This window comes from Salvia splendens, chromosome 11 (genome assembly GCF_004379255.2).
Source record: "Salvia splendens isolate huo1 chromosome 11, SspV2, whole genome shotgun sequence".
Lineage (NCBI taxonomy): Eukaryota > Viridiplantae > Streptophyta > Magnoliopsida > Lamiales > Lamiaceae > Salvia > Salvia splendens.
This window is the reverse complement of record NC_056042.1, coordinates 12,568,107-12,583,295: the sequence shown is the minus strand read 5'-3', so window position 1 is coordinate 12,583,295 and position 15,189 is coordinate 12,568,107.

Genomic DNA, 15,189 nt, shown 5'->3' with positions numbered 1-15,189 from the left:
GATCTTGTTACTATTCTTTATGCTTAATACCATGTAATAAAATAGAACAATAGCTCAGACATAATGTTGGAAAACAACCGTGATTAAGAGCCAAGGCCTTTCTTAGGCTTTTACTATTACTAGTATCTACCCGTCACATTGTATTTCATTTCAAATGTAGTGATATCAAATTATTATGTATTAAAATAGAAATTTATAAAAATCAATTATTAATGAAGTCTTTTAACAATTTTCTTCAATATAATGCAAAAATATTACACAAAAATTTTAGTAGATAAAAATAGAATGAAATGATTGCAACAATACTTTCATACATTTTTACAATAATATAATAAAATAGGTTAATTTTTTGCATTTTTAGATGATTACCACAATGTTATAATTAATACTAATAATAAAGCATATTAACAATGGTTTGATATAGGTGTCTGGACTCTATTTCTCACAAAAAAAAAGCAAATAGGATCATTCCTAATTTGATCATTAAACTTATCTTTTAAAATGCAGGGAATGTTCCTTGAATCCTGTTGGCCCATAATTTTTTTATTAATAATTAATAGTTTAGATAAATAACTAAAAAATGTAATAAGATACGAAACAATACTTATATTGTACGGCCATGGAAAACACATTTAAGGAAATTACATTATTTGGCTCCACGTTTAGTCATTTCTAAAACACGCACATACCGGACTTTGATGACCGGTGAAGTATTGCTAGGCTTTAGATCATTGAAGAATGTTAATTTCATTGTTTCAATTTTCTTCCTCTAGTAAGATCACAATATTAGAATACAATAACACAAAAAGAGTGCTTAAAATGATGAATATAAATATACTGAAAAGAGTAAGAACCATGCATACTGAAAATAAATTCTTATTTTGTAGAAAATTCGTGATGCAACGGAGGAAAGAATTGTGAAAGTGAAATATAAGCTAGCAAATGATGCGTATTTATAGAAAAAAATATCAAGTCATTATTATATGGAGTAATTAATTTGGCAATTTAAACGCACATCGCACGACATGGACAACATATTCATATTCACTAAATTGTGAATCTTAGAGAAATTAATAGTATAATCATATCATATAATTAGGTTAAAAAACGCCACACATGGAGTAATTTATTGTTTTAATTCTAAGGTTATATGGACTCTTATTTTTGTAACTGAAATAGAAATGGACAACACGAGTTTTTCTCTTTTTTAAAAAAAAAAACGGACAACAGGAGTTACATTCCGTTCATTCCATTTTCATTCAATACGTGGCCAAATTCAAATACATGACCTAAGAGCATCTCCCGGTGGTCGGCGGACAAGCAATATTAAATAAATATTAGTTATTGCAGTACATTTTTTCAGTTATTGCATTAAAAGTTGACACACAAATTAAATAAATAATTGCATTCAAAATTTATAAATATTCAACATCCTGCTCAAAACTTATAAATATTTAAATTCATACCCAAAATTCATTAATATTCAAATTAAGTTTAAAACTTGCCTGTTATATATGTATAGATTCTTGAGGCTTGGTCCTTTTTTTTCAAAAAATCAATCTCATTATATGATCCGTTAATTGTAAGCTTTTCAAAGTCCCTCCTATAACATATAAATAGGTTTGGGTTTGAAACAGAAGAACACATAAATTTAAAAATATTTTTCTCTCAAATGTTTTTTTTTCGATGTTCATGTAGTATTTGCGTTTGCATGTTACATGGGTGTTTGTCTGCGCGATTCTCGCAACCCACTCAGGTTCGTCGTTGGTGTGGGTTTCTGTGTTTCGATTCATTAGGAGAAAGTCGTTTTATCATTATGGACAATATGCCAATATGAGAGCACTAGCCTAGATGTAATTTATCTTATAGAAATAGGGCTTTCTCAACTCAACTTGCAATTGGTTTATTGTATTTTTGTTGAATTTCCATTATAATTTTATGTCGTTCTTTTACTTCGGTCGTAATAGTCAAAGTACCACTTGTACACAACTTGAGTTGTATCCTATATTTTTAACGATCACAATACAAATTAGTGTACTCTTCTTATTGGAATCTTGAATTTAAGATGTCCGGTCAACGAAATTTGACCAATAATAAATGTGACGACACATTTAATTTTTGGAAATTAAATGATATAGCGTCGATCTACGTTCCGCGTAGATGACCGTAGTATATTCACTTTCTCAAATCCGATTCCCGGTGAGTGAGAAAAAGTGGATTAAAGTTGGTCACATTGTAGCTTTTAATAGAGTTAAAGATTAAAGCTTATGGAGTAATTAACTAGTGTTAATTATCCCACATAGGAGATTAGACACATCTTTTAATGTGTATTTATTAAGTGACTTTACTACACTTAATAATTATAGTGGACTAAGATGGGTTAGAGAAGCTCACACGCTCGCCGAGCCGAGCCCGTGCCCGTGCCCGTGCCCGTGCCCTTGCTCCGTTGTTCATGGACTTGGACTTGGACTTACTTGGACTTGGACTTGGACTTGGTGCGTAGGCCCAAACTTAATGTTTTGGACCAACGCTTAGTCAGCGAGACCAGTGGCATGACACATCGTCAACTATGACGTAGTCAAAGTCTACGAGGCTGACATGTAACGAAGTCCACGTGTGACGGATGAATTGAGAATGTATTGTGCTTAGATTCATCGTCAACCTCTCCAGCTTTGAAATCTGTAACGGCCAGCCGTTACAGCCACGCCATGATGAGCCATGATGACAGTCATCAAGGCTGAGTTGACCCCTGCAGTGGACTAGGCCTATAAATAGGCTAGTCATTTCTTGCATCAATATAGAACATACACACAAAGCATCATACTCTCTCTGCATAGTCTTTTCTTCCCGAAGCTCTGCCCTCTCCTCTTCCAGTTGGGCCGGAGCTCTGCTGATAGCGGTGCTGCTTCACCAGAGACGTTGTCGTTTTATCTTTGGGGACGACACGCCAAACCGAGAGCACTACCAGGGCGTATCTCATCTTGCGGAAAGAGGACTTTCCTCGACTCGGCTAAGTTTGATTTCATTGTTTTCATTGTATTTTTAGTTTTTGTTCTTCCTTCTTGGGTTGTATTACGCTCAGTTTTGTTTATCTCTTGTAATTCCAATCATTCTACTAATAATCGCAAAATGAGATATACTTGTCGTTGAAGGATCGAACCTTAACTGAACTTAAAACTATCGAAACCTAATCCTTTGCTTGGAGATGTCGACCAACGCCAACACCTCCTCTGCCACTACTCCGGCCATCACCGTCTCCACTGTTCCGGCCACCAAAGCCTCCACCGTTCCGGCCACCACAGCCTCCACTGTTCCGGCCACCGCCGCCTTCACTGCTGCCGCTTTCTCATCAACATTGATGGGTTAAGGTAGGCATGCACAAACCGACCCGGCCCGGCGGTTAACCGCCGGTTCGGGCCCGCCGGTTCATGAACCGGAACCGGGCCCGGAACCGGCGGGTTGAACCGGCAGAAGGGTTGAAGGGTCGGAAGGGCCGGTTCAGGTTCGGCAATATATTGAACCTAAACCGGCGGTTCAAAACCAGCGGTTTGACGGTTCGAACCGCCGGTTCAAAGGGTTAAATAGTGTTTCGTAGGTTAGGGGTTCGTAGGGTTCGCGTAGGGGTTTAGTATAGCCGTTGGAACCGGCGGTTCGCGGGGTAAACCGCCGGTTTGAGGGGTAAACCGCCGGTTTGTCGGGGTAAACTGCCGGTTCGGGAGCCGGTTTCTGACGGTTCCGGCAACTTTTCAGAGGCTAGGCCGTATGGTCAGTGTGTAGGCCTGCAAAACCGGTCAGAAATCGCCGGTTTTCGGTCAGAAACCGGCGGTTTTCTGACGGAAACCGTGGACAACCCGCCGGTTTAGGGTTGAACCGCCATATGTTTTTGTATATGCAAAAACAATTACATAATTGTATTTGTATATACTCTAGTCGATGAAGTATATTTCTCTATACGGCTAAATGAGGGAAACTTTTGACAATTCTACTATATTTGTTGATTGTTAGACGAAACTCAACATTTAAAGTTGAATTGCTAAATGTGTCCTTAATTTAGTTATGTAGAAAGATCTTCTTCGCCGGTTAAGAGTATATATATAATACACTTATACGTTTAAGAACTTCAACATCGTTTCTTGTCATTTGTAATTAGTTCTTCACTAGTAGTCTCATTTGTATTTAAATTTTATTTAAGACTTCAAGACCGCCATATGTTTTCAATTTGTAATTGTTGTAACTTGTAACGTGTAATTTGTAAACATGCAATTTCAATAAAATTGCAACTTTATCCGTATTTTTTTCAATTTTATTTACTCACATTTCATACAAAAAACAAACTTGAAAAGTGTAATGTAAGTTGATTAAAATTGAAAAGTTGAAAAATGCAAAAAAAAAAAAAAAAAATTCGTCGAACCGGCCCGGAACCGGCGGTTCAAGCCGAAAACCGGCGGTTTTGAACTGCCCCGTAACCCGCCGGTTTTTTGAACCGGAACCGGAACCGCCGGGAGCTAGGCGGGCCGGTTCAGGTTCATACATTCCCCGACCCTTGAACCGCCGGTTCATGACCCTGAACCGGCGGTTTTCGACCCTTGTGCATGCCTAGGTTAAGGCACTCCATTTTTTGCCTCAAATACCTCTTCGGTATGGGACAACCCCTTTGGGGCGTCCACTGGATCCACCTTTAGTGGGTCGATAGGTTCCACTTTTAGTGGTTCCTTTGGATCCTTTAATGGATCGAGTGTTGGTGCCTCCGGGCTCAATACTAGTGTTGGATCTACTGAGATCAACACGAATGTGGGGTCATCTATGGGCCACACATATGTGGGGGGCAATACGCTCAACACAAACTTTGGAGGCTCAACTGGAGCCAACATGAACGGTCCATATCAAGGACCAAGCTTGGTGCCTTTGATGCCGAGAATGATGCCTCCCGCCGAGAAGCTCTCCAAGTTTGGAGGATCCGACTTTAAGAGGTGGAAACAGAAGATGCTGTTCTACTTGACAACATTGGGGGTCGTTCACTATCTCAAGGAAGATGAGCCGCCCACGCCAAGCGATCAAGAGACAAGGTTGGTGGTCTTCTCCGATTACGACGCATGGCACAAAGGGGATTATCTATGTAAAAATTTCATTTTAAGTGCATTAGATGATAGCCTCTACAATGTATACTCTAATGTAACCACATCTAAACAAATGTGGGAAAACCTAGAGAAAAAGTACTGTAGTAATGATGTCGGTACTAAAAAATTTGTAATAGCTAAGTAATTGGACTACAAAATGGTCGATTCAAGACCAGTGATAGACCAAGTACAAGAGTTCCAAATAATCATCCACGAACTTGCCGCCGAGGGGATGATCTTGCCAGAAAACTTTACTTTTGGCACTATAATCGAGAAGCTTCCACCTAGTTGGAAGGACTTCAAGAGCTACCTTAAGCACAAGCGAAAGGAGATGACCCTTGAAGAACTGATCGTGAAGTTAAGCATTGAATCTGACGTGCGCAAAAACGACCTAAAGGCTAAAGGCCATGGCCCCTTTGAAGCCAAGGCCAACTTGTTGGAGCGAGGCGGTCCCTACAACAAACGTCCTCGCCTAAATCGTCCAACGTCAAAGGACAAAGGCAAGGCAAAACAACCTGTGAAAGGCGACTGCTACAAATGTGGCAAACTTGGGCACTACGCCAAGGATTGCCGAAGCAAGAACAAGAAGCCTGCTGCCCACGTCGTCAAGAAAGAGTTCAAAGGAAGTTGGTACATCGACACTGGAGCAACCGCTCATGTTTGTGCCAATAGGAATAAGTTTTCAACTTACAATCCTGTTGATGGGAGGAAGATCAACATGGGGAATCAAGCATCGTCCGAAGTGAAAGGAACTGGAGATGAGATCCTCAAAATGACCTCTGGCGTCTGTATCACCTTGAAGGATGTGCTGCATGTGCCCGACATCCGAAAGAACCTAGTCTCGGGATCTATATTAGTTAATAAGGGTTTTAAACTTGTATTTGAATCCGATAGGTTTGTTTTGTATAAGTTTGGAAAGTCCCTCGGAAAAGGTTATGTAACCGATGGAATTTTTAAGCTTAGTGTGGCTACGCGCCTTGTTCCTAAGCCTTTGGCTATCAATAACAATGCATCTACTTCCTCTTACTTGATTGAATATTCAAACTTGTGGCATTGTAGATTGGGACATGTAAATATAAACGCCATTAAAAGATTAGTAAATCTTGATCTACTAAAGGCAAGTGAAGTTTATAGCAAAGATAAAATGTGAGATTTGTCTTGAAGCCAAAATGGCTAAATTACCATTTCATCCAGTTGAAAGAAACACGAAACCCCTTGAATTAATTCACACCGATGTATGTGACTTAAAATTTGTGCAAACAAGAGGCGGTAAAAAGTACTTCATCACATTTATATATGATTGCACAAGATATTGCTACATCTATCTTTTGAATAGCAAAGATGAAGCAATAGAAGCGTTCAAGAATTATAAGAAAGAAGTTGAGAATCAACTTGGTTATAAAATCAAAATGATTCGAAGTGATAGAGGAGACGAATATGTAGCCACGTTTGAAGAACTATGCAACGCAACTAACATAATTCATCAAACAACTGCTCCTTATTCACCCCAATCTAATGGGGTTGCAGAACGCAAAAATCGAACTCTAAAAGAGATGATGAATGCACTGCTTCTGACTTCAGGATTACCACATAACATGTGAGGGGGAAGCGGTTTTGGCCGCCAACTATATCTTGAATAAAATCCCTCTCAAGGGCAAAGATGTTACCCATTATGAGCTGTGGAAAAGAAGGAAATCATCCTACAAATACCTCAAAGTGTGGGGGTGTTTGGCTAAGGTGATGGTTCCACCGCCCAAACAAGTTACAATCGGACCTAAAACGGTTGATTGCATCTTCATTGGATATGCACTTAATAGTAGTGCATACAGATTTATGGTCCACAAGTCCGAAATTCCAACAGTGAAGAACAACGATTGAATCAAGAAACGCTATATTTCTTGAAAAAACATTTCCTTGTAAAAATAAGGAAAACATAGCATCCAGTTCTGAGACAAGAATTGAGAATGAAGCCACCAGCTCTAAACCATTGGAGATAGAGCCCGATTCACGCAAACGTGCAAGGCCTGATCCGAATGAGGCAGCACTGAGACATGGGAATAGGGTCAGAACACCAAAGACATTTGGTCCTGACTATATTGCATTCATGTTGGACGAAGAACCAACATCGATAAAAGTAGCCTTTGCAGGCCCAGACGGGTTGCATTGGAAAGAAGCTGTTCAAAGCGAAATTGATTCAATTTTACTAAACCACACATGGGTGTTGGTTGATCTTCCTGAAGGTGCTAAACATTTAGGATGCAAATGAGTCCTTAAAAGAAAGTTTAAGGTCGATGAAACAGTGGACAAGTATAAAGCTAGACTGGTAGTCAAAGGCTTTAAACAAAAGAAATGGTACGATTTCTTCGATACCTACTTACCTGTAATGAGGATTACATCAATTCGAGTGCTTCTCGCGATTGTTGCTGTACACAATCTTGAGATTCATCAAATGGATGTTAAGACTGCGTTTCTAAATGGTGACCTTGAAGATGAAATCTATATGGAACAACCTGAAGGTTTCGTAGTACCTGGACAAGAGGAAAATGTATGCAAACTGGTTAAATCCCTCTATGGATTGAAACAAGCGCCGTTGCAATGGAAAGAAACTGTTCAAAGTGAAATTGATTCAATTTTGCTAAACCAAACATGGGTGTTGGTTGATCTTCCTGAAGGTGTTAAACCTTTAGGATGCAAATGGGTCCTTAAAAGAAAGTTTAAGGCCGATGGAACAGTGGACAAGTATAAAGCTACACTGGTAGTCAAAGGCTTTAAACAAAAGGAAGGGTACGATTTCTTCGATACATACTCACCTGTAACGAGGATTACATCAATTCGAGTGCTTCTCGCGATTGTTGCTGTGCACAATCTTGAGATTCATCAAATGGATGTTAATACTGCGTTTTTAAATGGTGACCTTGAAGATGAAATCTATATGGAACAACCTGAAGGTTTCGTAGTACCTGGACAAGAGAAAAAAGGTATGCATGCTGGTTAAATCCCTCTATGGATTGAAACAAGCGCCGTTGCAATGGCACTTGAAATTTGATAACGTGATGTTATCAAATGGAATTAAAATCAACGAATGTGACAAATGTGTCTACATTAAGAACACGAATAATGGATACGTTATAGTGTGTCTCTATGTTGATGATATATTAATCATGGGTAGTAACACCCAAGTGATTAACGACACGAAAGCCATGTTAAAAAGAAACTTTGACATGAAGGACATGGGTCTAGCCGATGTAATTCTTGGAATGAAAATTCAAAGAACATCCGAAGGAATCACCTTAACACAATCTCATTATGTTGAGAAAGTACTAAAAAGATTTAACGCTTATGATAGCACGCCGGCTAAGACACCTATATAGCTAAATGCTCATTTAACCAAGAACAAAGGCGAACCTGTAACACAAGAAGACTATGCGAAGGTCATTGGGTGTATTATGTACCTGACTAATTGCACTCGGCCAGATATCCAATGCGCTGTGAACAAATTAGCATGCTACACGAGCAATCCAAACAAAGAGCATTGGACTTCTCTTGTAAGGGTTTTGAGATATTTAAGATATACTCAAAATCATGGGCTACAATTTACGAGATACCCCCCGGTACTTGAAGGGTAATGTGATGCAAACTGGATATCCGATAACAAAGACTCACTTTCTACAAGTGGATACGTCTTTACTATTGGGGGTGGTGCTGTCTCGTGAAAATCCACAAAACAGACTTGTATAGCCCGATGAACAATGGAATCTGAATTCATAGCTTTTGATAAAGCTGGTGAAGAAGCCGAGTGGCTTGAGAATTTTCTAGAGGACATTCCTTGTTGGTCCAAGCCTGCACCTCCGGTGTTAATTCACTGTGATAGCCAAGCAGCTATCGGAAGAGCAAATAATGACTTCTATAATGATAAGTCTCGACACATTCGTCGACGACACAACACCGTGAGGCATTTGATCACAACTGGCGTGATTACAATTGACAATGTAAAGTCAATAGATAATCTAGCGGATCTGCTAACCAAAGGGTTAAACCGTGATCAAATGAATAAACTGCTAGAGGGAATGAGTCTAAAATCCACAAACTGAAAGAACAATCATAGTGGTAACCCAACCATGATGACTGGAGATCCCAAGAACTCGGTTCAATGGGAAAACTAAGCTACGAGAGTTCATGAGAAACACTCATCTACATCTATTTCCTAAAGAGCAATAGAGTGTTGAAAAACCTGCCTAAGTGGTAAATGTTAAGTCTATGACTTTTAATGGTTCTTAGGGATCTCAAAGAGATGGAGTTCTCAAAGAGACCAAGTAGGGCAAGGTACTTGACTAAGAATCACCTATGTAAATGCGAAGTGTGGTCGCTTCACAAAACGCATTTATGAATCTAAAGTGGTGTCCAAGACCGCAATGGACACAAACTGTAAGAATGGAAGAGGTTGAGATGTTTAAGTGTTAACATCATTTTCTCGGTACACGCCGTGGAGGAATAGTTCAAAGCATCGCGCTACTAGTCCGCCTGTGAGCTATCTATGGATGATTCAAGGCCAAAAACTACCTATCCTTATACTTATATACCTCGTGAGGGTTGAGCTTGTGTCTGCATGCATATGCATTTGGCTTTTTCCACTCATGTGGGGTATTATTGGAATCTTGAATTTAAGATGCCCGGTCAACGAAATTTGACCAATAATAAATGTGATGAGACATATAATTTTTGGAAATTAAATAATATAGCATCGATCTACGTTCCGCATAGATGACCGTTGTATATTCACTTTCTCAAATCCCATTCCCGGTGAGTGAGAAAAAGTGCATTAAAGTTGGTCACATTGTAGCTTTTAATAAAGTTATGAGATTAAAGCTTAGGGAGTAATTAACTAGTGTTAATTATCCCACATAGAAGATTAGACACATCTTTTAATGTGTATTTATTAAGTTACTTTACTACACTTAATAATTATAGCGGACTAAGATGGGTTGAAGAAGCGCACACGCGCGCCGAGCCGAGCCGTGCCCTTGCTCCCTTGTTCTTGTTCTTGGATCTTGGCAATTGGTCTTTGAGTGGTCTTTGGGCTTAGTGCTTGGGCCCAAACTTAATGTTTTGGACCAACGCTTAGTCAGCGAGACCAGTGGCATGACACATCGTCAACTATGACGCAGTCAAAGTCTACGAGGCTACCATGTAACGAAGTCCACGTGTGACGAATGAATTGGGCATGTATCGCGTCTAGATTCATCATTAACCTCTCCAGCTTTCAAATCCATAACGGCCCGCCGTTATAGCCACGCCATGATGAGTCATGATGACAACCATTAAGGCTGAGTTGACCCCTGCAGTGGACTAGGCCTATAAATAGGCTAGTCATTTCTTGCATCAATATAGAACATACACTCAAAGCATCATACTCTCTTTGCATAGTCTTTTCTTCTCGAAGCTCTGCCCTCTTCTCTTCCAGTTTGCCGGAGCTCTGCTGATAGCGGTGCTGCTTCACCAGAGACGTTGCCGTTTTATCTTTGGGGACGACACGCCAAACCGAGAGCACTACTGGGGTGTATCTCATCTTGCGGAAAGAGGACTTTCCTTGACTCGGCTAAGTTTGATTTCATTGTTTTCATTGTATTTTCAGTTTCTGTTCTTCCTTCTTGGGTTGTATTACGTCCGGTTTTATTTATCTCTTGTAATTCCAGTCATTCTACTAACACTTCTAAACTTGGATTATGTCAACGGGAGTTGGAGGAAACGAGAAAAGGATGTACATGATTTAGGATGATCTAGTATTCCCCGCCCCATTGTGGGTAGTTTAGTTGGGTTTAGCCTCCATTGATACCAAATTCAACTGGTTGACGTTTCTTCATGTGCCAGATAAATGTATTGTATCCTCTTCTATGTGTAGATTTGAACAAATTGGTACGTAATTACAATAAACAGAACCCCTTCGGGCCATCGGGACCATGACTTACTCGTCTCTCTCCACTTTCTTGATATTATGTAGGTGATGGGTAAATATGTAATTTAATTAAAGATTAAAGTAAGCACACTAGAGAAATTGAATGTAAAAGTAGTATGAACACAAAGAAACCGGAGTGGAAGAGAGAAGAAATAATTGGTAAGATATGAATCTTGTTTTTTTTATATGTGCAGCAGATGCACCAAAATGCTCAAACTCCCCAGCGAGAGGTGTGCAAAGAGTTATAAAACAAAAACAAAGAAAACAAAACGACAAACCAAAGCTACTTTGGGGCACTACGCACACCAAGTTAAGACACCGAAGACAAAGAAATAGTTTTTAGTCTAATCTTATACAATCACAAATACCATAACCACAAGAAGCTTAGAAAGCCAACATTTCCACATTAGTCGCATACCTCCTGCAAACATGAAAAAGGATGAAAGGTATGAATCTTGTTAACACAAGATTGGTGATTTGAGTATAAAGGTTGCATGGACAAAATTTAAAGGGGAAATTTTCAATTTGAGGTGTGAATATCAAAGAAAAATAAAATAAAATTTAAGTAAAAAGTGAGTTATTTTTGCCAAAAGTTGGCCATTTCCCCGGTTTTAATTGTAAAACTGGAACTGCAAATTTGATTTGAAATTGACGATTCCAATTAATCATACACATCTATGACTCTAATTTCTATGTATGAGTGTGTGTTGCAATTCAAAATTAATTTGAACTATAAGAAACGACACTAAATCTTTAATTTGAAAATTTGGAACCGCCAATTTAATTTGGAATTGATGATTCTAGTTAACTATATGCTACATGTTGCGATTTTGTGCATGGCTGTGAGTGCATGCCGTTGGAATTCAAAATAATTTAAACTATAAGAAACGACCCTAAATATTAAATTTAATGGTATTAAGTTTATTGTGAATACTTTGACGAAGAAAATCTGGAATAATGGGCCGCATATTAATATTTGTAAAATATGGGTGGCTCAAATTTGCAGGATTATATTTTGGGTTTAAATATGTATTGTGTTTGGTTCCTGAAATTGAATCTCACAATTTAATTCTAGATAGATAATAATGCATAATTAATCATCAATTCTAACTAAAATAATGCATCTCACAATTATTTTATCTAATAAATCGAACCACCACTACCTTGATAGTAATAGTTAAATGAAATGTTAACTTTTTTGACATGTTCAAGTGCAATAAAGGGAAGCCGCGTTCAATCATAAAATTAAACTTCACTTTCCAACCTATGTTGAGGAAAGAAAATCAGGATGCAGATGTAAAATCCCCATCAATCATACATTTAAACTTCACTTTCCAACCTTTATGGTTTCCACCTTCTCAATTAAAGAAAAAGCAATCCAATTTATGCAATATACACTTTATCAAAATTCAGTTGGGAGAAATTTATGATACTTAAGTGCTCAACATCACAACCCCACCACCCACACTTTCATATTATTATTAACAAGAAAAGGTTAATGGTGACATACAAGTTTACAACCATTTCATTTGGTCAAAGAAATAATAGTCATATTAAAAACACACACACACATATGTACACATTGTGTGAGTATTTTATAAGTATCATCCTTATTTTATGCATGTTTAGCGGTGTTTGTTTTATTTTATTTTTTTATTTAAATATATCAATAATGTTATTGACATATTTAATTTTATAAAAATTCATAAAACTTAACTTGACTCGTTCTTCTTTTGTTATTTTATCTATTTATTTGAAATTATAAAGAACAAATAAATTGAGCTTTAATTTTATTGAACTTTATAAACTTAAAAATATTAATAATACTTTTAATATATTAAAATCAAACTAAATACGTATACAACAAAACAGATAATCTAAATCTGCTATGATGAGGACGCACATATAAGGTGCTTATATAAACTAAAGTTTGTATCATATCATTTTTCTAACAGTGACTACTTTTTATATTTTTTTTTCACGGCGACCATTATCTTTCTTACATCATACATAATGGCTATTTTATGTTTAAAAAGCATATGCCACATTTCATCATTAAAAGTATTGATCTTATTTGTTTATGGTAGCTCGTTATTTTACATTCATATGTTAATGATTTGGGAATCAGTACATTTATTATTATTATTACTCATTTTTAATTACAACTCACGTACATCTAATATACCATGCATTTAAGATGAACGAAACCTCCAAACCGTTAGGGCTAGTTGATATGATGGAAAGGAATGTAGGATGTCTTTATTCCATTCCTATCTCCATTTCATTTCTTCGTTTAATATTTTATTTCCTTAGGAATTACCATTTCATTTAAAATCATCATTCCACTCCTCATAGAAATAGTCATTCCTTCCATTTTGCTAAGAAATGACCATTCCATTTCATACTTTTTTCTTCTTCTTTTAAATTTTAACAAAATTATAAAATATATTATACTATTATATTATATTTAAATTCAATATCACTCGATACTATAATTTTAAAATTTTATAATAAAACTAGAATTTTAGAAATTTTGATTATTAAAAATAATCCACACTACACACACATTGCATAAACACACACTTCACACACTACATACACACTCCACATACCACGCACACCCCACGCACTACACACACCCCACTCACTGCACATAATTTACACACTCTACACAATTACATTCCATTTGTATCTTATATATATTCACCAAACACAAGAATGGAATGAAATCCTCGTTCCATTCCCGACCTAATTACATTCTCATCTTCATTCCATTCCCTCCTTATTCCATTCAATCATACCAAGAAGTCCCTTAGTTGAATATAAACCCCTTTAGTTACCAATTAAGCAACAAGACGCTCATACAACGTTGTACGAGCATCTCCAATCATTACCACTAAATTCAAACTTATTTTAGTGTAAATGTCACATCAAATAGTGATTTTACTCCAACAATTTAACTCAAACTTAAAAGATTATTCTCTATGTTATGCTTTTTTACTCACAAAAATTGAAAAAGATTTTATTTTATTTTAGTGTAAACCTAAAAATAAGTATTTTTTACTCAAAAAAAAAATGAGATCGATTTTAGAGTATAATGGGAACTAATTGTCTATTCTATGTTAGGATTTAGTATACCATTAAAGATGGTCTAAAGATAGAGAAATTAACCCTTTGGATAGCTAACTTTTTTTTCTTTTTGGATAGCTAGCTTATTTTTGAAGAATGGCGTTGCATGTATATTAAGCAAGCCTCTTTAGGTGTGGAGCAAATGTTCAAGTGTTTATTAATTAAAACGTTAGGTATTATTTCATTTCATCATGAGTTGCATAATTGACATGTGGTTGGGTCACGGACTCATGGTGCTTGGTTATTTAAAATGAAATTACTCATTTTCTAAGTCAGAGTTCAAAGACTTGCTTGCTCCCCTCCCCCCTCTATACTTCCCTACTTTAAAAAATATAACACCATATTTTAGTTTTAAAAATGTACTCGAGATAGTAGATGTTTTTAGAAATAGATGTTTAATGTATTAAGTAAAGAGAGAATAAAATAAATAGTTGAAGAAAAATATTGACACTTCCAATATCACAATCTCTAGAAAATGAGTCGATCATTCTCTGTATATGAACCTATAATCCATCCTCCAACAATGATCTTGCATGTCAATTCTGCGTCACAAATATATCACCAGACACCAATACCAGTCATTATCTCCATTGCTGAATTTAGAGTATCAAAGATACAACACAATTTAGTTGCTTGAGAAAGTAAAATGAAATATATTGTCATATGACTAGAATATACATCAAATAGCTAACTTGGATACATAATTCGCAAGGACATCAGGGACATGAAGGACTAATGTATTTTTCAAGTCAATATAATTTTATGCCACCAATTTGTTATCAATGAGGAGTTATCCAAGCATATTCATTGTAAAAGAGTAGGCTTGGAATATGATAAATCACATTCGTCACATTAAAAACATGTTTGATCATGTAACAGTTCAAATAAAATTTAACATATCACTAGGGTGACTTTACTAAATGTTGCTCAAAACAAGATTTCTTGGTCACATAATCAATAAATTGTCGAGAGACCGCTAAGGTGGCATGA